We start from the raw sequence: 20,118 nt of genomic DNA on the forward strand, positions 1-20,118 counted from the left end.
GAAGAAGGCGAGGAGAAGAGTCCAGGTCATGGTGCAGACACCACTGAGCTCTGCTGAGACAGACATGGTGCAGGTCTCTCTTATCCTTCAATACTTCTCAAAGAAGTGATAGGGCCCTTTATGCAAATATTTATTGGTCAAGCAAATAGCTCCTTTCCTGTGTGTACCATGAAAAGTCTGGGTGTCACTTCCTGCCTGAGGCTGCCCAAGGGACCTTACTGGCCCCAGGTGCTGGGTCTCTTGAATCCTGAGCAGTCAAGAGAAATAGATATTTGTGTTCTCTGTTGACACTCTTTAGTGGCACCTATAGGAACTCCTCTGACCAAGATTATGTCTATGAATTTTGGGTTTACATGACTTTAGGTCACTTAGTTAACATGCCCGAATAAAATTCAACACCTTGTCGTTTTTTTTTTTTTTTCTCATTCTGTAGTTAGTGTATGGGACTAACTAAATAAAACATTTATTGGATTCCTTTTTCCAGTAACAATGGGAAAACATGGATCAATTCAAAGATTAGAGCAGTCTAAAAATATGAAAAGTAGACTAGGCAGAAAAACAAAGAAGGCAATAATCTTAATATTCTCTCCTCTGTACACATGTTGCATTATATATAACTATTCCATTTTTATTTTGTTGATATTATATAATAGGGACATTCCCCTAAGCAACCTAGGCTATGCACTTGGCGTCTCAGCTGGGAGACAGCGGAGTGGAAACACACTTGATTAAAAGTTTTCACCCACATCTTTGTAGACATCTTTTTCATTTTGCCAAGATTTTAGCAGTAAGCTGAGAAATGCTTTGACTCCAACACTGCCAACACCAGTGGCTTAAATATTAGTATACAGGAAAAAACAGAAAACCAAAAGGTTTTCTTAATTATCCATTTTTAAATACCAATATGTGCATTTCATCTGTACAATTATAATGTTTGTTTTAGACAACAGCATGTAGTAGTTTTGAATTCCTCAGATGTTGAAATATTTGAAATATTTCACAATTCGAAATATTGTGTATACATTTATATAAAAAAATAATCCAATGTCTGACTCATCTGACAGATGTTTTAAGACCAACAAAGGCTTATTTTTAGACATGCATTTAGGAAGAGGGGATAAAATATCTCATTTACAGTATAAATTTCAAAGCTAGATGTAATTTTTACACCTCTGCATATTTGTCGGATTTTTGTCTCTTCCTTACCATGGGATATCCTTTAAATGTAAATAAGATTAGTTAGTCAGATAGCCTTATTCAGTCTTTATCATTTTCATTCATCAGATTGTTCCTATGTAGATTGAACATTTATTGTAGCACTACATAACTGATATTAATATCTGTAAATGAATTAACACTTTCATATTGAAATAAGCCTGCTAGCCTATGTATAAAAGCAGAACTACTGTTTCTAAAAAGGGAGGTAATAGGGTGGGCACACGGATAATTTTAGGTTAATTATTAATTTAAAAATGAACTAGCAATTTTGTATCTGCTGACTTTGTATCTGCATACACCTCTGGTAGTGACTTGAATTCGGTATGTAAAAAGGGGTTAGTGATGTTTTACTGCCGCTAAAAATGGCAACTTCCTCTGTCCTTTTTTGTTCCTTAAAGCTCTCAGTGTACAAGTGGACATTTGGATACAAGACCTTATGTAACAAACAAAGGTGATATCTGAAGCATGTAAATTGGATATAAAATTCTACTCTTAAAGAGTTGATCTAGAGTATGACCAAACATCTATATATGAAATCTATTAAGAAAACTTAATTCGGCAATTATGTCTTGATCTGATTGCAATTCATTCCTAACTAATCCCAATCCCCACTGATGTGTTTTTATTTTGTACCAGAGCAGTGCAAATATACTTAAGATTAACGTTTTCCTCTTCCCATTCCTTGATTATGGTATTTCATCCTAGCTCTGTAGACTGAAGGCACATGGTTACCTCTACTCTAAAAACCAGTATTGATACCACTGCAGAAATAAATACCTTATCTTACCACAAAGTTTTCCCTTTTCCCTTTATAAACTGCCATTTACTTATTGAACACATATGTCTTTTGACTATTCAGAGGCTGGCTTAAATCTTCCTGCTCTCCCTTGTTTCCTTAACCTTCTCCTCTTCCTTTAGCTTCTGTCTTTGTTCCTTATTCCTGCCCATTGTCCTTCTAGGGCAACTAAATCTTCTTTGTGCTGAGAACCTGGTTTTTTGGTATCTTGAGCTAACTCCAAGTTTCACTATATTTTGTTTCGGGAGGCCTGTTGACTCTACTATCTATGACAAACATATCTAAGAGCAAAAGAAAACTTTGCAGCTCTGTTTCTTTCTATCATAATAGCTGACAAACATCTTCCCCTTTGTGACTCTAACTAGGACATAAATGGAGGCAGAGGCTTCCTTTCACCTCTTATCTCTGGTGAATCAACATCAGACAACAGTGCCTGGTCCTTGGATCCCACTATCACAGGACAGTGTTTACAAGAGGCTCAGGCCAATGTGTGTTTATGTCTTGCTTCTCCATCTGTAGCTCATGGTGCTTAGCACCACTACAGTGTAGAATGCAGCAGCCTTCAACATTGTCCTCAGTTTTTTTTTCGCCCTAGAACTCTAGGAAAACATTATATTTCAACTCTAGAGAAACATTATAAGGAGAAAAGTGACAGGACAGTGAGAGTACATGTAAATTGTTGGGTGAATCCAGGCTTACAGGCTTGCTGAGGCTACTTTGGATCCAGGTTGGAAAAGAATAATCAGAAACTGCTGGAGAGAGTCGTTCCCCAGCATCACCACTTCATGGGGTGTGGAGGAAGACCCTGAAATGAAGTAACCTGTTATGAAAACATGAAAAATGAGAGGGAGCATTCCAAAGACAGGCCTCTTTAATGTCTATGAAACCTAGAGAGATAGGTAGGAAATGAGGACAGATAGGAAATGGGGCAGGTGCCCAGGTCATTGTGTAAAAATGTCCAGAAATCCCCAGCATCCAGAGAAGCTGCTGGACTCTGGTGTTCTCAGGGTACTGGGAAAACGAGAATTGGTGCAGACTGTCTTCTGCTGTTACCTTCACCAGTAGCACATTGCATCTCTTCAACACAGGGGAAAACTCTACTGCCAGGAAGGCTGGGGAAGCTATGAAGAAACACTGCTGTGCTAGGAACTCTAATTCTGGCCAGTAAGCTTGGTCCAGGAGTTAAATATGAGTCAGGAGTCAGCTTTGGGTCAATTTCTGAAAAATAAACAGTGCCCCCTGCTGGACTATAGATATTTACAACTATCTCCTGTAATGAATTTCAATTCTCCAATTATAGATTCCTCAGATCCTCTACAAAATTGCCATTAACTTTATTTTATTTATTTTAATTTTATTAATTACACTTTATTCACTTTGTATTCCCCCATAAGCCCCTCCCTCCTCCCCTCCTCATCCCACCCTTCCACCCCCTTCTGCATGTATGCTCCTACCCAAGTCCACTGATATGGGAGGTCCTCCTTTCTATCCTTCTGATCTTAGTTTATCAGATCTCATCAGGAGTGACTGCATTGTCATCTTCTGTGTCCTGGTAAGGTCACTACCCCCTCAGGGGGAGGTGATCAGAGAGCAGGCCAATCAGATTATGTCCAAGGCAGTCCCTCTTTCCATTACTATGTAACCCACTTGGACACTAAAATGCCATGGGCTACATCTGTGCAGGGGTTCTAGGTTATCTTCATGCATGGTACTTGGTTAGAGCATGAGTCTCTGGGGAGACACCTGTGTTCAAATTTCTGGTTCTGTTTCTCTCCTTGAGGAGTTCCTGTCCATTACAGATTTTACGATTTCCCACTTCTTACATAAGATTCCATGCACATTGCCCAACAGTTGGACATAAGTTTCAGCATCTGCTTTGATAATCTGGAGGGCAGAGCCTTTCAGAGGCCCTCTGTGGTGGGTTTCTAGCTTGTTCCTTGTTTTCTTCTTCTTCTGATGTCCAATATCTTTGCCTTACAGGATGGAGCTTGAGCATTTTAGTCAGGGTCCTCTCTCTTGATTAGTTTCTTTACATGTACAGATTTTACTAGATTTATCCTATATTACATGTCTATATGAGTGAATACATACCATGTGTGTCTTTCTGTTTCTGGGACAGCTCACTCAGGATGATCCTTTCCAGTTCCCACCATTTACCTTTAAATTTCATGATTTCCTTATTTTTCATTGCTGAGTAATATTTCATTGTGTAGATGTACCACAATTTCTGCATCTATTTTTCAGTTGAGGGGCATCTGGGCTGTTTCCAGCTTCTGGCTATTAGAAATAATGTTGCTACAAACATGGTTGAGCAAATGTCCTTATTGTGTACTTGAGCCACTTTTGGATATATGCCTAGGAGTGTTAAGGCTGGATCTTGTGGAAGCACTATTCCTAGTTGTCTAAGAAAGCACCAGATTGATTTCCAGAGTGGTTGTACAAGTTTACATTCCAACCAGCAGTGGAGGAGGGTTCCCCTTTCTCCACAGCCTCTCCAGCATGTGTTGTCACTTGAGTTTTTGATCTTGGCCATTCTGATGGGTATAAGGTGAAATCTCAGGGTTGTTTTGATTTGTATTTCCTTGATGGCTAATGACATTGAGCATTTCTTTAATTGTTTCTCTGCCATTCTATATTCCTCTACAGAGAATTCTCTGTTTAGCTCTGTTCCCCATTTTTTAATTGGATTACTTGGTTTGCTGCTTTTCAGTTTCTTTTGTTCCATATATATAATGGATATTAGTCCTCTGTCAGATAAAGGATTGGTGAAGATTCTTTCCCAATCTGTAGTCATTCATTTTGTTTTGATGACAGTGTCCTTTGCTTTACAGAAGCTTTTCATTTTCACGAGGTTCCATTTATAGATTGTTGCTCTTAGAGCCTGTGCTGTTGGTGTTCTGTACACGAAGTTGTCTCCTGTGCCAATGAATTAAAAAATACTCCCCACTTTTTTTCTAACCGATTTAATGTGTCTGGTTTCATGTTGAGGTCTTTGATCCACTTGGACTTCAGTTTTGTGCAGGGTGATAAGTATGGATCTATTTTCATTTTTTTGCATGTAGACATCCAGTTAGACCAGCACCATTTGTGAAAATGCTATCAGTTTTTCATTGAATGGTTTTGGCATCTTTGTCAAAGATTAGATGTCCATAAGTGTGTGGGTTTATTTCTGGGTCCTCTGTTCGGTTCCATTGATCCACAATTATGTTTCTATGCTGGTACCATGCCATTTTTATAACTGTTGCTCTATACTACAGCTTAAGATCAGAGATGGAGATAGCACCAGAAGATCTTTTAATGTAGAGGATTGTTTTAGCAATTCTGGGTTTCTTGTTATTCCATATGAAGTTGAGAATTTTTCTTTCAATGTCTGTAAAGAATTGTATTGGTAATTTGATGGGAATTGCATTGAATGTGTAGATTGGTTTTGGTAAAATGGCCATTTTTACTAAGTTAAGCCTGCAAAGCCATGAGCATGGGAGATCTTTCCATCTTCTCATATCTTCTTCTAATTCTTTCTTCAGAGACTTGAATTTTTTTTCATACAAGTCTTTGACTTGCTTGGTTAGGGTCACACCAAGGTACTTTATGACCTTTTGGCTATTGTGAAGGGTGTTGTTTCCCTAATTTCTTTCTCAGCCCTTTTGTGTACAGGAGTGCTACTGATTTTTTTGAGTTAATTTTGTATACTGCCACTTTGATGAAGTTGTTTATCAGCTGTAGGAGTTCCCTGGTAGAGTTTTTGGGATCACTCCCGTATACTACCATATCATCTGCAAATAGTGATAATTTGACTTCTTCCTTTACAATTTATATCCCCTTGATCTCCTTCACCTGTCTTAATGCTCTAGCAAGGAATTCCAGAACTATGTTGAAGAGATATGGAGAGAGTGGGCAGCCTTGTCTTGTCCCTGATTTCAGTGGAATTGCTTTAAGTTTCTCTCTGTTGGATTTTGTTGGCTATAGGTTAGCTGTATATTGCTTTTAATATGTTTAGATATGTGCCTTGTATCCCTGATCTCTCCAATACTTAAACATGAATGGAGGTTGGATTTTGTCAAATGCTTTTTCAGCATCTAGGGACATTATCATGTGTTTTTTTTTTTTCTTTTAGTTTGTTAATATGGTGAATCACATTGATGGATTTCTGTATATTGAACCACCCCTGCATGCCTGGGATGAAGCCTAGTGGATGATATGTTTGATGTGTTCTTGTATTCGGTTTGTGAGTATTTTGTTGAATATTTTTGCATTGCTGTTCAGGGAGATTGGCCCGAAATTCTCTTTTTTGTTGGGTCTTTGTGAGGTTTAGGTACCAAGGTTCCTGTGGCTTCATAGTATGAGTATGATAATGTTCCCTCTGTCTCTATTTTGTGGAATAGTATGAAGAGAATTGGAGTTAGCTCTTCTTTGAAGGCCTGGTAGAAATCTGCACTGAAACCATCTGGTCCTGGGCTTATTTTGGATGGGAGATTTTGATGAGCGCTTCTATTTCCTTGGGGGATACAGGACTATTTAATTGATTTACCTGGTCCTGATTCAGCTTTAGTAAGTTGAATCGATCAAGAAAATTGTCCATTTCATTTAGATTTTCAAATTTTGTGGCATATAGACTTTTGAAATAAGTTCTAATGATTGTTTGGATTTCCTCAGGGTCTGTAGTTATGTCTCCCTTTCCATTTCTGATTTTGTTGATTTGGATGGAGTCTCTTTGCCTTTTAGTTAGCTTGGCTAACGGTTAGTCTCTCTTGTTGATTTTCTCACAGAACCAGCTCTTGGTTTCATTGATTCTTTGAATTGTTTTATTTGTTTCTAATTGATTGATTTCAGACTTGAGTTTGATTATTTCCAGCCCTCTACTCCTTTTTGGTGTGTCTGTTTCTTCTTTTTCTAGCGTTTTTAAGTGAGCCATTAAGTTGCTTGAATGCGCTGTCTTGAAGGCACTTAGTGCTATGAACTTTCCTCTCAGCACTGCTTTCATTGTTTCCCACAAGTTTGGGTATCTTATGCCTTCATTTTCTTTGAGTTCTAGGAAGACTTTAATTTTTTCTTTATTTCTTCCCTAACCCAGCAGTCATTTAGTAGCAAGTTGTTCAGTTTCCATGTGTGCGTAGGCTTATTGCTATTTCTGTTGTTGTTGAGGTCCAGCTTTATTCCATGTTGATCAGACAGGATACAGGGGATGATTTCAATCTTCTTGTATCTGTTGAGTCTTGCTTTGTGACCAACTATGTGGTCTATTTTGGAGAAGGTTCCATGAGGTGCTGAGAAGAAGGTAAACTCTTTTGTGTTTGGGTATAAGGTTCTGTAAATGTCTGCTGGGTCCATTTGTTTCATGACCTCTGTTAGAGAAATTGTTTCTTTGTTTAATTTCTTTCTTGTTGACCTGTACTTCGTTGAGAGTGGGGTGTTGAAGTCTCCCAGTATTAATGTGTGTAGATCTATGTGTGGTTTAAAATTTATCACTGTCTCTTTTACAAATGTGCATGCCCTTGTATTTGAGGCAAAGATGTTCAGGACTGTGATGTCTTCCTGGTGGAATTTTTCCTTGATTAGTATCATGTGTCCTTCCCCATCTCTTTTGATTAATTTTTGTTGAAAAAATATTTTATCAGCTATTAGAATGGCTACTCCTGCCTGCTTCTTGGGTCCATTTGCTTGGTAAGCCCTCTTCCAACTCTTTACCCTCAGGTAATGTCTATCTTTGTGACTTAGGTGTGTTTCTTGTATGCAAGAGATTGCCTGGTTTTGTTTACTTATCCATTCTGTTAGTCTGTGTCTTTTTATTGGAGAATTGAGTCCATTGATGTTGAGAGAGATTAATGACCAGTGGCTGATAGATCCTTTGATATTGATGTTGGCTGTGGTCATAAGGTTCTGTGCTTGGTTGCTTATTGGTTTACCATAGTGAGGTTAATTATTTCCTGTGTTTCCTTGAAAGTAGCTAGTTTTCTTGGGTTGTATTTTCCCTTCTAGAGTCTTCTTTAACGCTGGATTTGTGTGTAGGTATTGTTGAAATTGGTTTTGTAATTGAATATCTTGCTTTCTCTGTGTATGATGTGAGAGTTTTGCTGGGTATAGTAGCCTGGGCTGACATCTGTGTTCTCTTAGGGTCTGCAGGATATCTGTCCAGGCCCTCTGGCTTTCATAGTCTCTGTTGAAAAGTCAGGTGTGATTCTAATGAGTTTGCCATTATATGTTACTTGGCTTTTTTCCCTTGTAGCTTTTAGTATCTTTTCTTTGTTCTGCATACCTACTGTTTTGATTATTATGTGGTGGGAGAATTTTCTTTTCTGGTCTAATTTATGGGTGTTTTGTAGGTCTCTTGTATTCTTTTTTGCCTCTCTTTTAAGTTGGGGAAATTTTTTTCAATGATTTTGTTGAAAATATTTTCTCGTCCTTGGAGGAGGGAATCTTCTTTTTCCTCTATTCCTATTATTCTTAGGTTTTGTCTTTTATATTGTCTTGAATTTCTTGGACGGTCTTGTGTCTGGAATTTTTTAGATTTAACATTTTCTTTGACAGATACATGTATTTCTTCTATTGTATATTCCACACCTGAGATTCTTTCTTCCATCTCTTATAGTCTATTGGTTATGCTAACCTCTGTGGTTCCTGTTTTCTTCCCTAAGTTCTTTCTTTCCACATTTTCCTCCATTTGTGTTTTCTTTAAATTTTCAAATTCTATCTCCAGGTCTTGACCCATTTTTTTTTTATTTCTTTTACCTGTCTGACTGTATATTCCTGTTTTTCCATCAATTCCTTCAGCTGTTTGAACAATCCTCTTTTTCTTTTATTTCATTCAGTGATTTAAACCTTTCCTCTCTATAGGCCACAAACTGTTTGGCTGCAACTTCCTCTATTTCTTTACGGATGGCCATAAACTGTTTGTTTTAATTTTCCTCTATTTCTTTACGCATTTTATTTGTTTCCTCTGTTATCTTCTTCATGATCATAGATGTTAGGTCCTCTTCTTGCATTATAATTATGTTGGGGTGTCTAGGGCTACTTGTCAGTGGATAACTGGGTTCTGGAGATGCCATATTGTCTGGCTTTTGTTGGTTGAACTTTTATGCTGGCCTCTACCCATTGGGTTACCTTAGGTCTTTGAAGTCAGTTTGTGGTGGTTCCTGGAATCCTGTGGTGGAGAGAATCCCTTTGGCAGCAAGATGTTTTTTCCTGAAGGAAGCCTTCTCAGCTTTTTGGGTATAGTCACTGGATGGTTGGTGTTTTTCAGGAGTTGCTGCTGCTCACTTCAGGTGTAAAGACTTGAATGGTAATTGTGCTCCTTGTTAGTCGAGAGGGCTCTCCTCTCACCAGAAGTTCTGAAGACAGCTGCTCAGTTTCTTGCTGTGAATTTAGTGATCTGCTGCTCTAATCTGTGTGTCTCGTGATTTGGTCGGTTTTATTAGGGATAACTGGTTGTCCCTTGGAGCATTATCTGGGGGTTGATCTCGGGGATCCCGGGGTTTTGTAGGTCTGAGGTTGGGGCTCTGTGCCCCAGTATCCAAGCAGTAATCTGTGGCGAGTACTGCTCTCCTGGTAACAGCAGGGTCTCTCCTGGTGCACAGCAGGTCCTTGGTTTGGGGATATACTGGATGATCTAAGTCTGTCCCCTTTGCTTAGTTCCCTGTGAGGATTTCTCCAGACAGTGACTCCAAGTCTCTGGTGTCCTGGGGCGTACATTTCTGTTTGTGAGTAATAGTTGGTACAAAGCAGGTCTCTGGGCTGGCGGCACACGCGCCTGCCTGCTTGTCTGCAGGAGCTGGGTGCCCAACTACTCTCTGTGCTTCTGGCTCGGGGCCAGATCAGTGATTGCAGTTCGTACTCACAGGTCTTTGAGAGACTTTCCCTGGGTAAAGCCTGGGTGGCCCAAGTCAGAACTGTTTCCTTCCTTCCCTGTGGGGGACTCTCCCGACAGGAACTCCCAGACTCTGTTACACTAGGGTGCAAAGTTCCATCTTTGCTAGAGAGCTGGGTGTGCAGCCCCTCTCCGTGCTGTTGCTGGTGCTTGGAGCCCAGTTCAGTGATGGCGGCACGTACCCACTGGTTTGTGAGAGTTTTTCCATGTAAAGACTGGGTGACCCATGGCCAGTTCTGCTACTTTCCTTCCCCGTGTTTTTTTTTTTTTTTTTTTTTTTTTTGTTTTGTTTTGTTTTGTTTTGTTTTTTTCACGACTGGGACTCCCAGTTTCTGGTGTTTTTGTGCCCACCGTTCAGCTTGGGAAGGTGATAGGGGCATGCAGGTGTGTTGCTCTGGTCCAGCGACCTAGTGCCTGCACGACCCGGGAACTCTTCCAGGTTCTGGCTGGGTGGCCTGAGTGTGGACCCGAATGGTTCCCACGCCTTGGGAGTTGCCTCTCACCTGGGAAACTCTATCGCTATTGTTTTAGGACCCAGAGTTCAGTCTCTTGGTCACTGTATGGAAAATGTTGTCCTGCTCCTCAGATGCAGTGTTCTCCTGGCACCACCATCTTGACCCCCCTCCCCAGTATATCTTTTTTTTAAACACTCCTTTTTTCTGAAACATTCCATTTGAGAAAGTTTATTAAGCCAGTTAAGACTGTAAGGAGCCCTCTAGCTGTCTGTCTGAGAGAAAGCTTCTGCCTGGGAAAGAAAAAGGAATGTAGGGTTCCAAAACAAAAGGCTTCAAACACATTACAATTATAACAGGCTGTTAGAAGGTCTGTAGAATGTACGAAGTCCATTCCTCTAGAGAAACAAATCTGTTTTTAAACATCAGGAACTTTTCTCATTGGGAAATTGGGCCCCTTTTGCTATTGTAAAATACTTTATTATCCCAATATAGCTCCCAAGTAAAAGAGGCTCAGGGACAGAGCAACCTGAGAATTTTAAGGTTATTTCAGTCCAATAAAATAAATACATTTAGTGTAACTAAATTTATAACCTAAACATTTTAATTGGCAGTATGTCATGGAAACTATCATTCCCCCAAATGAAAACACTCTAATGTGTATCCCTAGAAAATAAAAGATATTTAGAAGGAAGAAAGACTGATGAGGTCTTACAGGAAAGCCTCTCCAATCTCCATTCGCTATCTATGGTAGTGGAATTAATCCAGTTCATCGCATGCCGTCATATGCTCAGGAGGGACAGTCATGACCTGCTTTCACTTGAAGTCTACCTGCATTTCACATTCATTACTCAGCCAGAAAATGACTAGTGTTAAGGAAGCTGCAGCTGCCCGGGAGATAAATGCCTTCAGCCTGCACAGGCATCTCTTGTAGAGACAGCCTCAATGTGTGGGGCTCCCCTTTTCTGAGGAGTAGGGGAGAAACAGGGAGAAAGAATGGCACCAGGAGGAGAGAAAGATGGGGGCTTCAACAAGGTGCAAAATGAATACATAAAAAACAAAATGAAACAATAATTAGAGTTGAAAAGGGAGACATAACAACAGACAATGAAAAAATACAGAAAATATTAAGGATGTATTTTAAAAATCTGCACTTCAGGACATTAAAGATGTTGGTGCCCAGTGTTGGCCATATCTGAGGGACAGAGAATCTGAAACACCGAAATTGGTTTTAGAGGACGGGTTGCTGAATCCAGAACATCAACATTGAGGCTTCCTGGGTAAGAAGGCACAACCTGTGAGCTAAGACCATTTGGACCCAGGTCCCCAGAGGACTTCTCTGGGAACTGAGACTGTCGAACATTCAATGCCCCTGAACTTCCCCTTGATGGGCTCCCTCCATGCCTTCTCGATGGATGTCTGCAGTGCTCAGGGCTCCTAGCACAGAATTCCCTTCTCTTTACCTGAGATAGAGAAGGCAGGCCTCAGAGTCCCTCAGTTGCAGGCTGCTAGCTGAACAGGCCACCGAGATACCCTGGGCCATACAGGTCCCTGGCTGCCAAGGGCCTCCCGGAAGGCATCTGTACTGGCAGCCTCCCACTTCTGCCTCTATGGCTGGATTTCCAGCTGGCTGCTATACTAGGCTCCAAGATCTGCAGCTGCAATACTACTGAGCTGGTGGAGCTTTTACACATGCATTTGACCTGGTAGGCCCAAATCTAGGAGTAGAGAACAGGGAAACACCTGTACTATCCGATTAGACCTGCTAGAGGGTGAGTGTGCCTTTGAGTGAGTTCATGCAGAACCCTAGACCCAGGGTCCCTCTACCCTAACAGCCAGACATCAGATCCCTCCCACCCACACACCTGTGTGGGCAACATGGAAATTCTTGGACAGGTTTCTCAACATTGAATCACCTGTGCTGTGGGTTTACCAGTGGAGTCCAGAAAAACAACTCCCAGAGCACACAAAGATCTGAATACCAGAAGGACAGTATGGCAGGCTTCTATGCCACTGAGGTATTCAGGGAGTCTGTGCATGTGCATTGCACCTAAGAACATCACCAGTGTCAACATGCCCTCCTCTGCCTTCACCTCCCCAACATTCCAGGAATCTACACTCTCTAGCACCCTGTCCTTCAAGGAACGCTTCCACACAAACATGCACGCTTGCTCACCTGCACTTGTGCATCTGCACCTGTGGACCTAACTACCCTAGGTACAGCTGAAATACCAATGCACACACTCAAATGAGTGAACCTCTCTTATCTTCCTGAAGAATACTCCAGACACCAGAGAAAGATAGACCCAGTCTGATGTGCAGACTACAGGAACAGACAGTGAAGGGTACAGATAAGCGGATGGCCAGAGAGTGGCACAAGAACACACCCAACAAAATTCAGGACGTCATGTCTTCACAAGAAACCCCCCAAATCAATGGATATTTCAATTCATCAAAACACACGAAAATGATTTTAAAGCTCTACTCATTGAGTTACTAGAGGCACATAAAGACAAAATGAACAAATCTCTCAAAGAAATCGCCACACAAGTGGAGGCAAATAAGAGGAAATGAACAAAGTGCTTAAAGAAATACAGGGAAATACAGCCAAACAAATAGAGGCACAAGTGGAGGCACAATTAGTGGTCTATAGAGAGGAAACAAACCAAAAATGAGGCCATCCTAGAAAGACAGGAATCTACATTCAAACAGATGAAGGAAATGGTGCAAGACATTTAAACAGAATTAAGAAAACAGAGAAAACCCTGGAGCCGGAGAACTTAGAGAAAAGATCAGGAACCACAAAGGGAAGCATCACCAACAGAAAACAAGAGATAGAAGAAAGAATCTCAGGTGCTGAAGATACCCTTGCAGAAATTGATACTTCCCTCAAGGAAAAAGTAAAATCGGAAATGTTCCAAACACAAAACATCCAAGAAATCAAAGATGCCATGAAAGGACGAAATGTAAGAATAAAAAGAATAGAGGAAAAAGAACATACCAGCCTCAGGTCCAAAAAATATTTTCAAAAAAATCAGAAGAAAGTTTTCCTAACTTGAAGAAAGCCTGACAAAAGAGAGAAATGATGAATGTGAATATAATCAAAATAGATTTCAAATATCTAAAAAAAATTCCTAAAAAAATAACAAAATCTAGTTTTCCACACTAGATATATCCTAATAAATTGGTTAAGAAAAATTAGAAGAAAGTCCTTCATCTGATGATATTTGAAGGTCAACACATGTTCTGCATAGTAGAGTCTACATAAAGTTGCATAAAACATCACATATGAAAGCTTTAGATTTCGTCAACTTGCTTTAGATTACATAATGTTTAGCAAAGGGCAAGGAATTAACCCTGCAAGTTAAATACCAAAATATTTAACTTTGTATTTGTCACAGGTGAAGAGGGTTTATGTCTTACATCCTCATCTTCCTGTGAAAATCAAAGAGGAAAGAAAAGAAACAACCCAAATAACAAATATGGTACTCCTCTAAATAGAGAATTCTTAATTAAAAAACAGGAAAAGATACCTAAAATATTGTTTGTCATCCTTAGCAATTGGGGAAATGCAATTGAAACAACTTTGAGGTTTCATCTTATTCATTCAGGATGGCTAAGATCCACCAAAGCTGACAATATTGTGGTAGAGAGGATCACTCATACACTGATGAAGAGAATGCAAATGGCTGAAGCCACTGTGGGAATCAGCATGGTGGATGGTAAAAACTCCTAAACTCTGTACACCATAGGATCCAGCTGTATCACTCCTAGATATATGCACAAAGGAACAGACATAATATTCCATAGATACTAATTGAATGATCTTCATTACTGCTCTATTCACAATGGCCAGAAATGCAAATAACCTAAAAGTGATATAGTAGATGAATGGACAATGAAAACGTGTTGCATATACAGCGTGAAACACTATTCAGCTATAAAGACGGGATTCTTTCCATAAAAGCCCATACTGAGTCTAGTAGGAAACTCTTAGATTTAGTAAACACAAGAAAGTTACAAGGTACAAAATTAACATATATAAAAAAGCAGCTTTTTTTTATAATAATAGTTTACTCTCTGATAAAGCAATTTAGAGAAAAATATTCTATCATAAGTAACTCCCCTCAAAATGAAGTAATTAGGAGTATAGCTAACCAAAACAGTGAAAGACTTCTATAATGAAAATTTATAGGTACTGGACAAGGAAACCACAGAAGACAATAGAGTATGAATAAATACCCCATGTTACTGGATTGGCAGCATTTATATTGTGAAAATTTCTGTATTATCTAAATTAATTTAGAGGATTAAAGAAATAACTACCAAAATTATCATGTCATGTTTCACAAGTTTAGAAAAAAACAGTATGAGAATTTCCTCAAATTATACTATAAAGACAGCCTGGTACCAGTATTATAAACAGACTGCTGGACAAATAGGATAACATTGAGGAAGGAGAAATAAAATGTCAAAAACATGTTCACTTAATATCCATACACAAAACAAAAATATACTTGAAGTGAAAATAGACATTTCAACAAATGATGGCAGCAAAACAGGACGTATACAGGAAGAAGATGACATTTGATTAACATATTTTATCTTGTAAGTAAATCAATTTAAAATAGATCAAAGACTTAAATTTAAACCCTAAAACAGAGAAAAATTGCAAAGAAAATCTAGGAGATGTCCCGAACATAATGGAGTGAGCATAAAATTTTTATATACAACATCAAACAGTACATGAATTAATACCAGTCACCACCAGATGAGTACATAAAAATAAAAAGTTATTTCTGAAACAAGGGAAACATTCAGCAAGGTAAACAACCCACAGACTAGAAGAAAATTTCTGATGAGCTGTAATTTAGCAGGGGTTAATACTCAAGAGAGTAGAATGACTTGAAGACATTAAATAGCAAATTTAATCAAAGAAGAAATCAAACCACCTGTGAACAAGTAAACAACAGAGATGTATAGACACTTTGAGAAACAGAAACACAGATTAACAATAACTATTTCTTAAAATGTTCAGTATCCCTCGTCATTGGAGAAATTCAATGTAAAACTGCTTTGAGACATTACCTCCCCCAGTCAGCATGACTGCCATAAACAAGTCTGACAGTGAATGTTCAAGAAAATGTGGAGGAAAGGTAACACTCACTTTAGAGTACATAAATGAATTCAGACCTTGTTGAAATAAGTCTAGAGATTTAGAAAAAAAAATAGAAATATAATGTTACCCAGATCTTCCAGTCCTGGGCAGATACTCAGAGAACTCCATACCTACCATAAATATATTTGCATCCCATGTTTATTACAGCTTCATTAGCTATAGCAAAAACCTGGAATGAACATAGTCCAATACATGAATGAACTGTGAAATTCTGGCACACACATACATAAATACATGCAGTTACAAATAGTATTTAGCTTAAAAATGTTTTATATGCATGATGTAATAATAATTATTTTAAGTTACTCCCCAATAGTATTTAGCTTAAAATTAAAATGGAAAACAACTACACCTGAGAAAATATCGGATAAAGATAATTTCCCAGGGAGGGAGGACTCTCATTCTGAGCAGCAGCAGCAGGATCAGCACAGTGACCAGCAATCAGAACTCTCGGCCATAAAACACAGTCATTGTGTTTCCCAGGTGAGAGGATACCCCACGGTGGGGGATTCAATCAGCTTTTAACTCACCCGGCTAAACCACGGAAGAGATCCCGGTTCCGCCAGACGCTTGGCTGCCGGCCGCCAGCCCCAGCCCCAGAGCCACAAGCCAGTGTCTCTGGTCATGGTCCCAGACTGAACCATGCGCACCACACTATCAGAAGCTGGAATTTTCAGTCGAGAGATAACCCCAGGGTACAGGAAACGACTGGGACCAGCCTTAGGTCACCCAGACATCGCCTGGAAAAGACTCGGGGTCCACAGGCACCCCAGGAGCCAGCCTGGAGCCAGAGCCCGGGACCCAGGTTCCGGCACTGAACCCTGCCTACCTGCGTGCCTGACTCCCCACCTGAGATAGAACTGTGGGCACCAGGGCACCAGTGAATGAGTTTCACTATCCGGTGCAAACACACAGGGAGGGAAATGGCTGGTCTGATCTCAGAGCACTCAGCCGACACCCCCAACCTGAAAAGGTTCCCGGAAAATTACTCAGCTTAGGGAGGCACCCAGGTTCCCAAACGCCGCAAAGGCAGACACAGGCAATTTATGTGCACCAGACAGCTGGCAGAGACTGAGCCGCCATCACACAGCTGTGCTCCAGGCACAGGCAGTTTCTAAGGCCAGCCAGCTGGCAGACACTGAGCAGTGTGCACCAGGGCAAAAAAAGACACTGGGAGTCCGTGTCTCCAGAGAATCCACAGGGAAGGAAGGAAACTGTACTGACCTAAATCACCCAATCCTTCCCTAGAAAAAGTCTAGCAGACTAGTGGGGCCGAGGCGCCAGCACTCAGCTGTGCTCCAGACACAGGCACAAACAGTTGATGTGAGGCTAATGTCCAACTGGGTCACAGCAGCTGATCATTAAATTTACAACAAGAAACCCAGAAACAGGGCAGCTACCCTCAGGACTTCCCTGGGTGAGAGGAGAACCCTCTCGACTAACAAAGACCACAGTTACCATTCAGGTCTATATCCCTGAGGTGAGCAACTCCTGAAAAAACACCAGCCATCCAGGGACTATACCCAAAAAGCTGAGAAGACATCCTTCAGGAAAAACCAGCTTTCTGCAAAGGGGATTCTCTCCAACACAGGATCCCCAGGAACCATCAGAAAATAACCCCAAACACCTAAGATAGCACAATGGGTAGAGGCCAGCATAAAAGCTCAAGCAACAAAAGACAGAGCAATCAATATGGCATCTCCAGAACCCAGTTACCCAGGGGCAAGTAGCCCTGGACACCCCACCATAACTGAAATCCAAGAAGATGACCTAACAAGTATGCTCATGAAGATGATAACAGAGGAAACAAATAAGATTCGTAAAGACATAGAGGAAGATAAACTCAAACAGAATATTGCCATCCGTAAAGAAATAGAGGAAGCTGCAGCCAAACAGTTTATGGCCTTTAGAAAGGAAATGCTTAAAACACTGAATGAAATGAAAGAAACAGAGTTGAAGGAACTAAAAGAAAAACAGGAAAGTACAATCAGACAGGTGAAGGAAGTAAACAAAACAACTCAAGACCTGAAGATAGAATTGGAAAAATTAAAGAAAACACAAATGGAAGAAATAATGGAAAGGAAGAATCTAGGGAAGAAAACAGGAACTACAGAGGTAAGCATAACCAACAGACTACAAGAGATGGAAGAAAGGATCTCAGATGTAGAAGATACAATGGAAGAAATCGATGTATCTGTCAAAGAAAATGTTAAATCCGAAAAATTCCTGACATGGACCGTCCAAGAAATGCAAGACAATATGAAAAGACAAAACCTAAGAATAATAGGTATAGAGGAAAAAGAAGACTCCTTTCTCCCAGGCCCAGAAAATATTTTCAACAAAATCATTGAAGAAAATTTCCCCAAGCTAAAGGAGAGGCCAATTTGAATACATGAGGCCTACAGAACACCCAAAAAAATTGACCAGAAAAGAAAATCCTCCCGCCACCTAATAATCAAAACAGTAAGTATACAGAACAAAGAAAAAATACTAAAGCTGCAAGGGAAAAAGGCCAAGTAACATATAATGGCAAACCCATTAGAATCACACCTGACTTTTCAACAGAGACTATGAAAGCCAGAAGGGCCTGGACAGATATCATGCAGACCCTAAGAGAACACAGATGTCAGCCCAGGCTATTATAAACCGCAAAACTCTCAGTCCTCATAGACGGAGAAAACAAGATATTCAATGACAAAAACAAATTTCAACAATACCTACAAACAAATCCAGCATTACAGAAGACACTGGAAGGGAAAATACAACCCAAGAAAGCTAGCTACATTCAAGAAAACACAGGAAATAAATAACCTCACTTTAGTAAAACAAAAAGCAACCAAGCACACAACCTGATGACCACAGCCAACATCAAAGTCAAAGGATCTAACAGCCACTGGTCATTAATCTCTCTCAACATCAATGGGCTCAACTCTCCAATAAAAAGACACAGATTAACAGAATGGATACGTAAACAAAACCCAGCAATCTGTTGCATACAAGAAACACACCTAAGACACAAAGATAGACATTACCTGAGGGTAAAGGGTTGGAAGATGACTTTCCAAGCAAACGGACTCAAGAAGCAAGCAGGATTAGCCATTCTAATATCTGATAAAATAGACTTTCAACCAAAATTAATAAAAAGAGATGGGGAAGGACACTTCATACTCATCAAGGGAAAATTCCACCAGGAAAACATAACAATCCTGAACATCTATGCCCCAAATACAAGGGCACCCACATTTGTGAAAGAAACATTGATAAAATTTAAAGCACATATAGATCCCCACACATTAATAGTGGGAGACTTCAACACCCCACTCTCAACAAAGGACAGGTCAACAAAACAGAAATTAAACAAAGAAACATTGTCTCTGACAGAGGTCATGAATCAAATGGACCTAACAGACATTTACAGAACTTTACACCCAAACACAAAAGAATTTACCTTCTTCTCAGCACCTCATGGAACCTTCTCCAAAATAGACCATATAGTGGGTCACAAAGCAAGCCTCAACAGATACAAGAAGATTGAAATAATCCCATGTATCTTGTTTGATCGCCATGGAATAAAGCTGGACCTCAACAACAACAGAAATAACAAAAAGTCTACACACACATGGAAACTGAACAACTTGTTACTAAATGACAGCTGGGTCAGGTAAGAAATAAAGAAAGAAATTAAAGTCTTTCTCGAAATCAATGAAAATGAAGACACAACATACCCGAACTTGTGGGACACAATGAAAGCAGTGCTAAGAGGAAAGTTCATAGCACTAAGTGCCTTCAAGAAGAAATTCGAGACAGCTCATTCAAGCACCCTAATGGCTCACTTAAAAACCCTAGAAAAAGAAGAAGCAGACACACCAAGAAGAAGTAGATGGCTGGAAATAATCAAACTCAAGGCTGAAATCAATCAATTGGAAACAAATAAAACAATTCAAAGAATCAATGAAACCAAGAGCTGGTTCTTTGAGAAAATCAACAAGATCGACAAACCCTTAGCCAGGCTAACTAAAAGGCAGAGAGACACCACCCAAATCAACAAAATCAGAAATGAAAAGGGGGATATAACTATAGACACTGAGGAAATCCAAACAATCATTAGGACTTACTTCAAAATTCTATATGCCACAAAATTTGAAAATCTAATTGAAATGGACAATTTTCTTGATCGATTTGACTTACCAAAGCTGAATCAGGACCAGGTAAATCAACTAAATAGTCCTATATCCCCCAAAGAAATAGAAGTGGTCATCAAAAGTCTCCCAACCAAAAAAAGCCCAGGACCAGATGGCTTCAGCGCAGAATTCTACCAGACCTTCAAAGAAGAGCTAACACCAATTCTCTTCAAACTATTCCACAAAATAGAAACAGAAGGAATATTACCAAATTCATTCTATGAACCCACAGTTACCTTGGTACCAAAACCTCACAAAGAATCAACAAAGAAAGAGAATTTCCGGCCAATCTCCCTTATGAACATTGATGCAAAAATACTTAATAAAATATTTGCAACCCTAATCCAAGAACACATCAAAGATATTATCCACTATTACCAAGTAGGCTTCATCCCAGGTATGCAGGGTTTGTTCAATATACAGAAATCCAT

At 39.8% G+C, this 20,118-nt stretch overlaps 1 gene segment (V, D, J or C); it reads right to left on the reverse strand.

Moving 5' to 3' along the window:
• LOC110540899 (immunoglobulin lambda-1 light chain-like) overlaps positions 1-20,118 on the reverse strand; it is a 592,635-nt gene that overhangs the window by 155,989 nt on the left and 416,528 nt on the right.

Source organism: Meriones unguiculatus, chromosome 17, assembly GCF_030254825.1.
Source record: "Meriones unguiculatus strain TT.TT164.6M chromosome 17, Bangor_MerUng_6.1, whole genome shotgun sequence".
NCBI lineage: Eukaryota > Metazoa > Chordata > Mammalia > Rodentia > Muridae > Meriones > Meriones unguiculatus.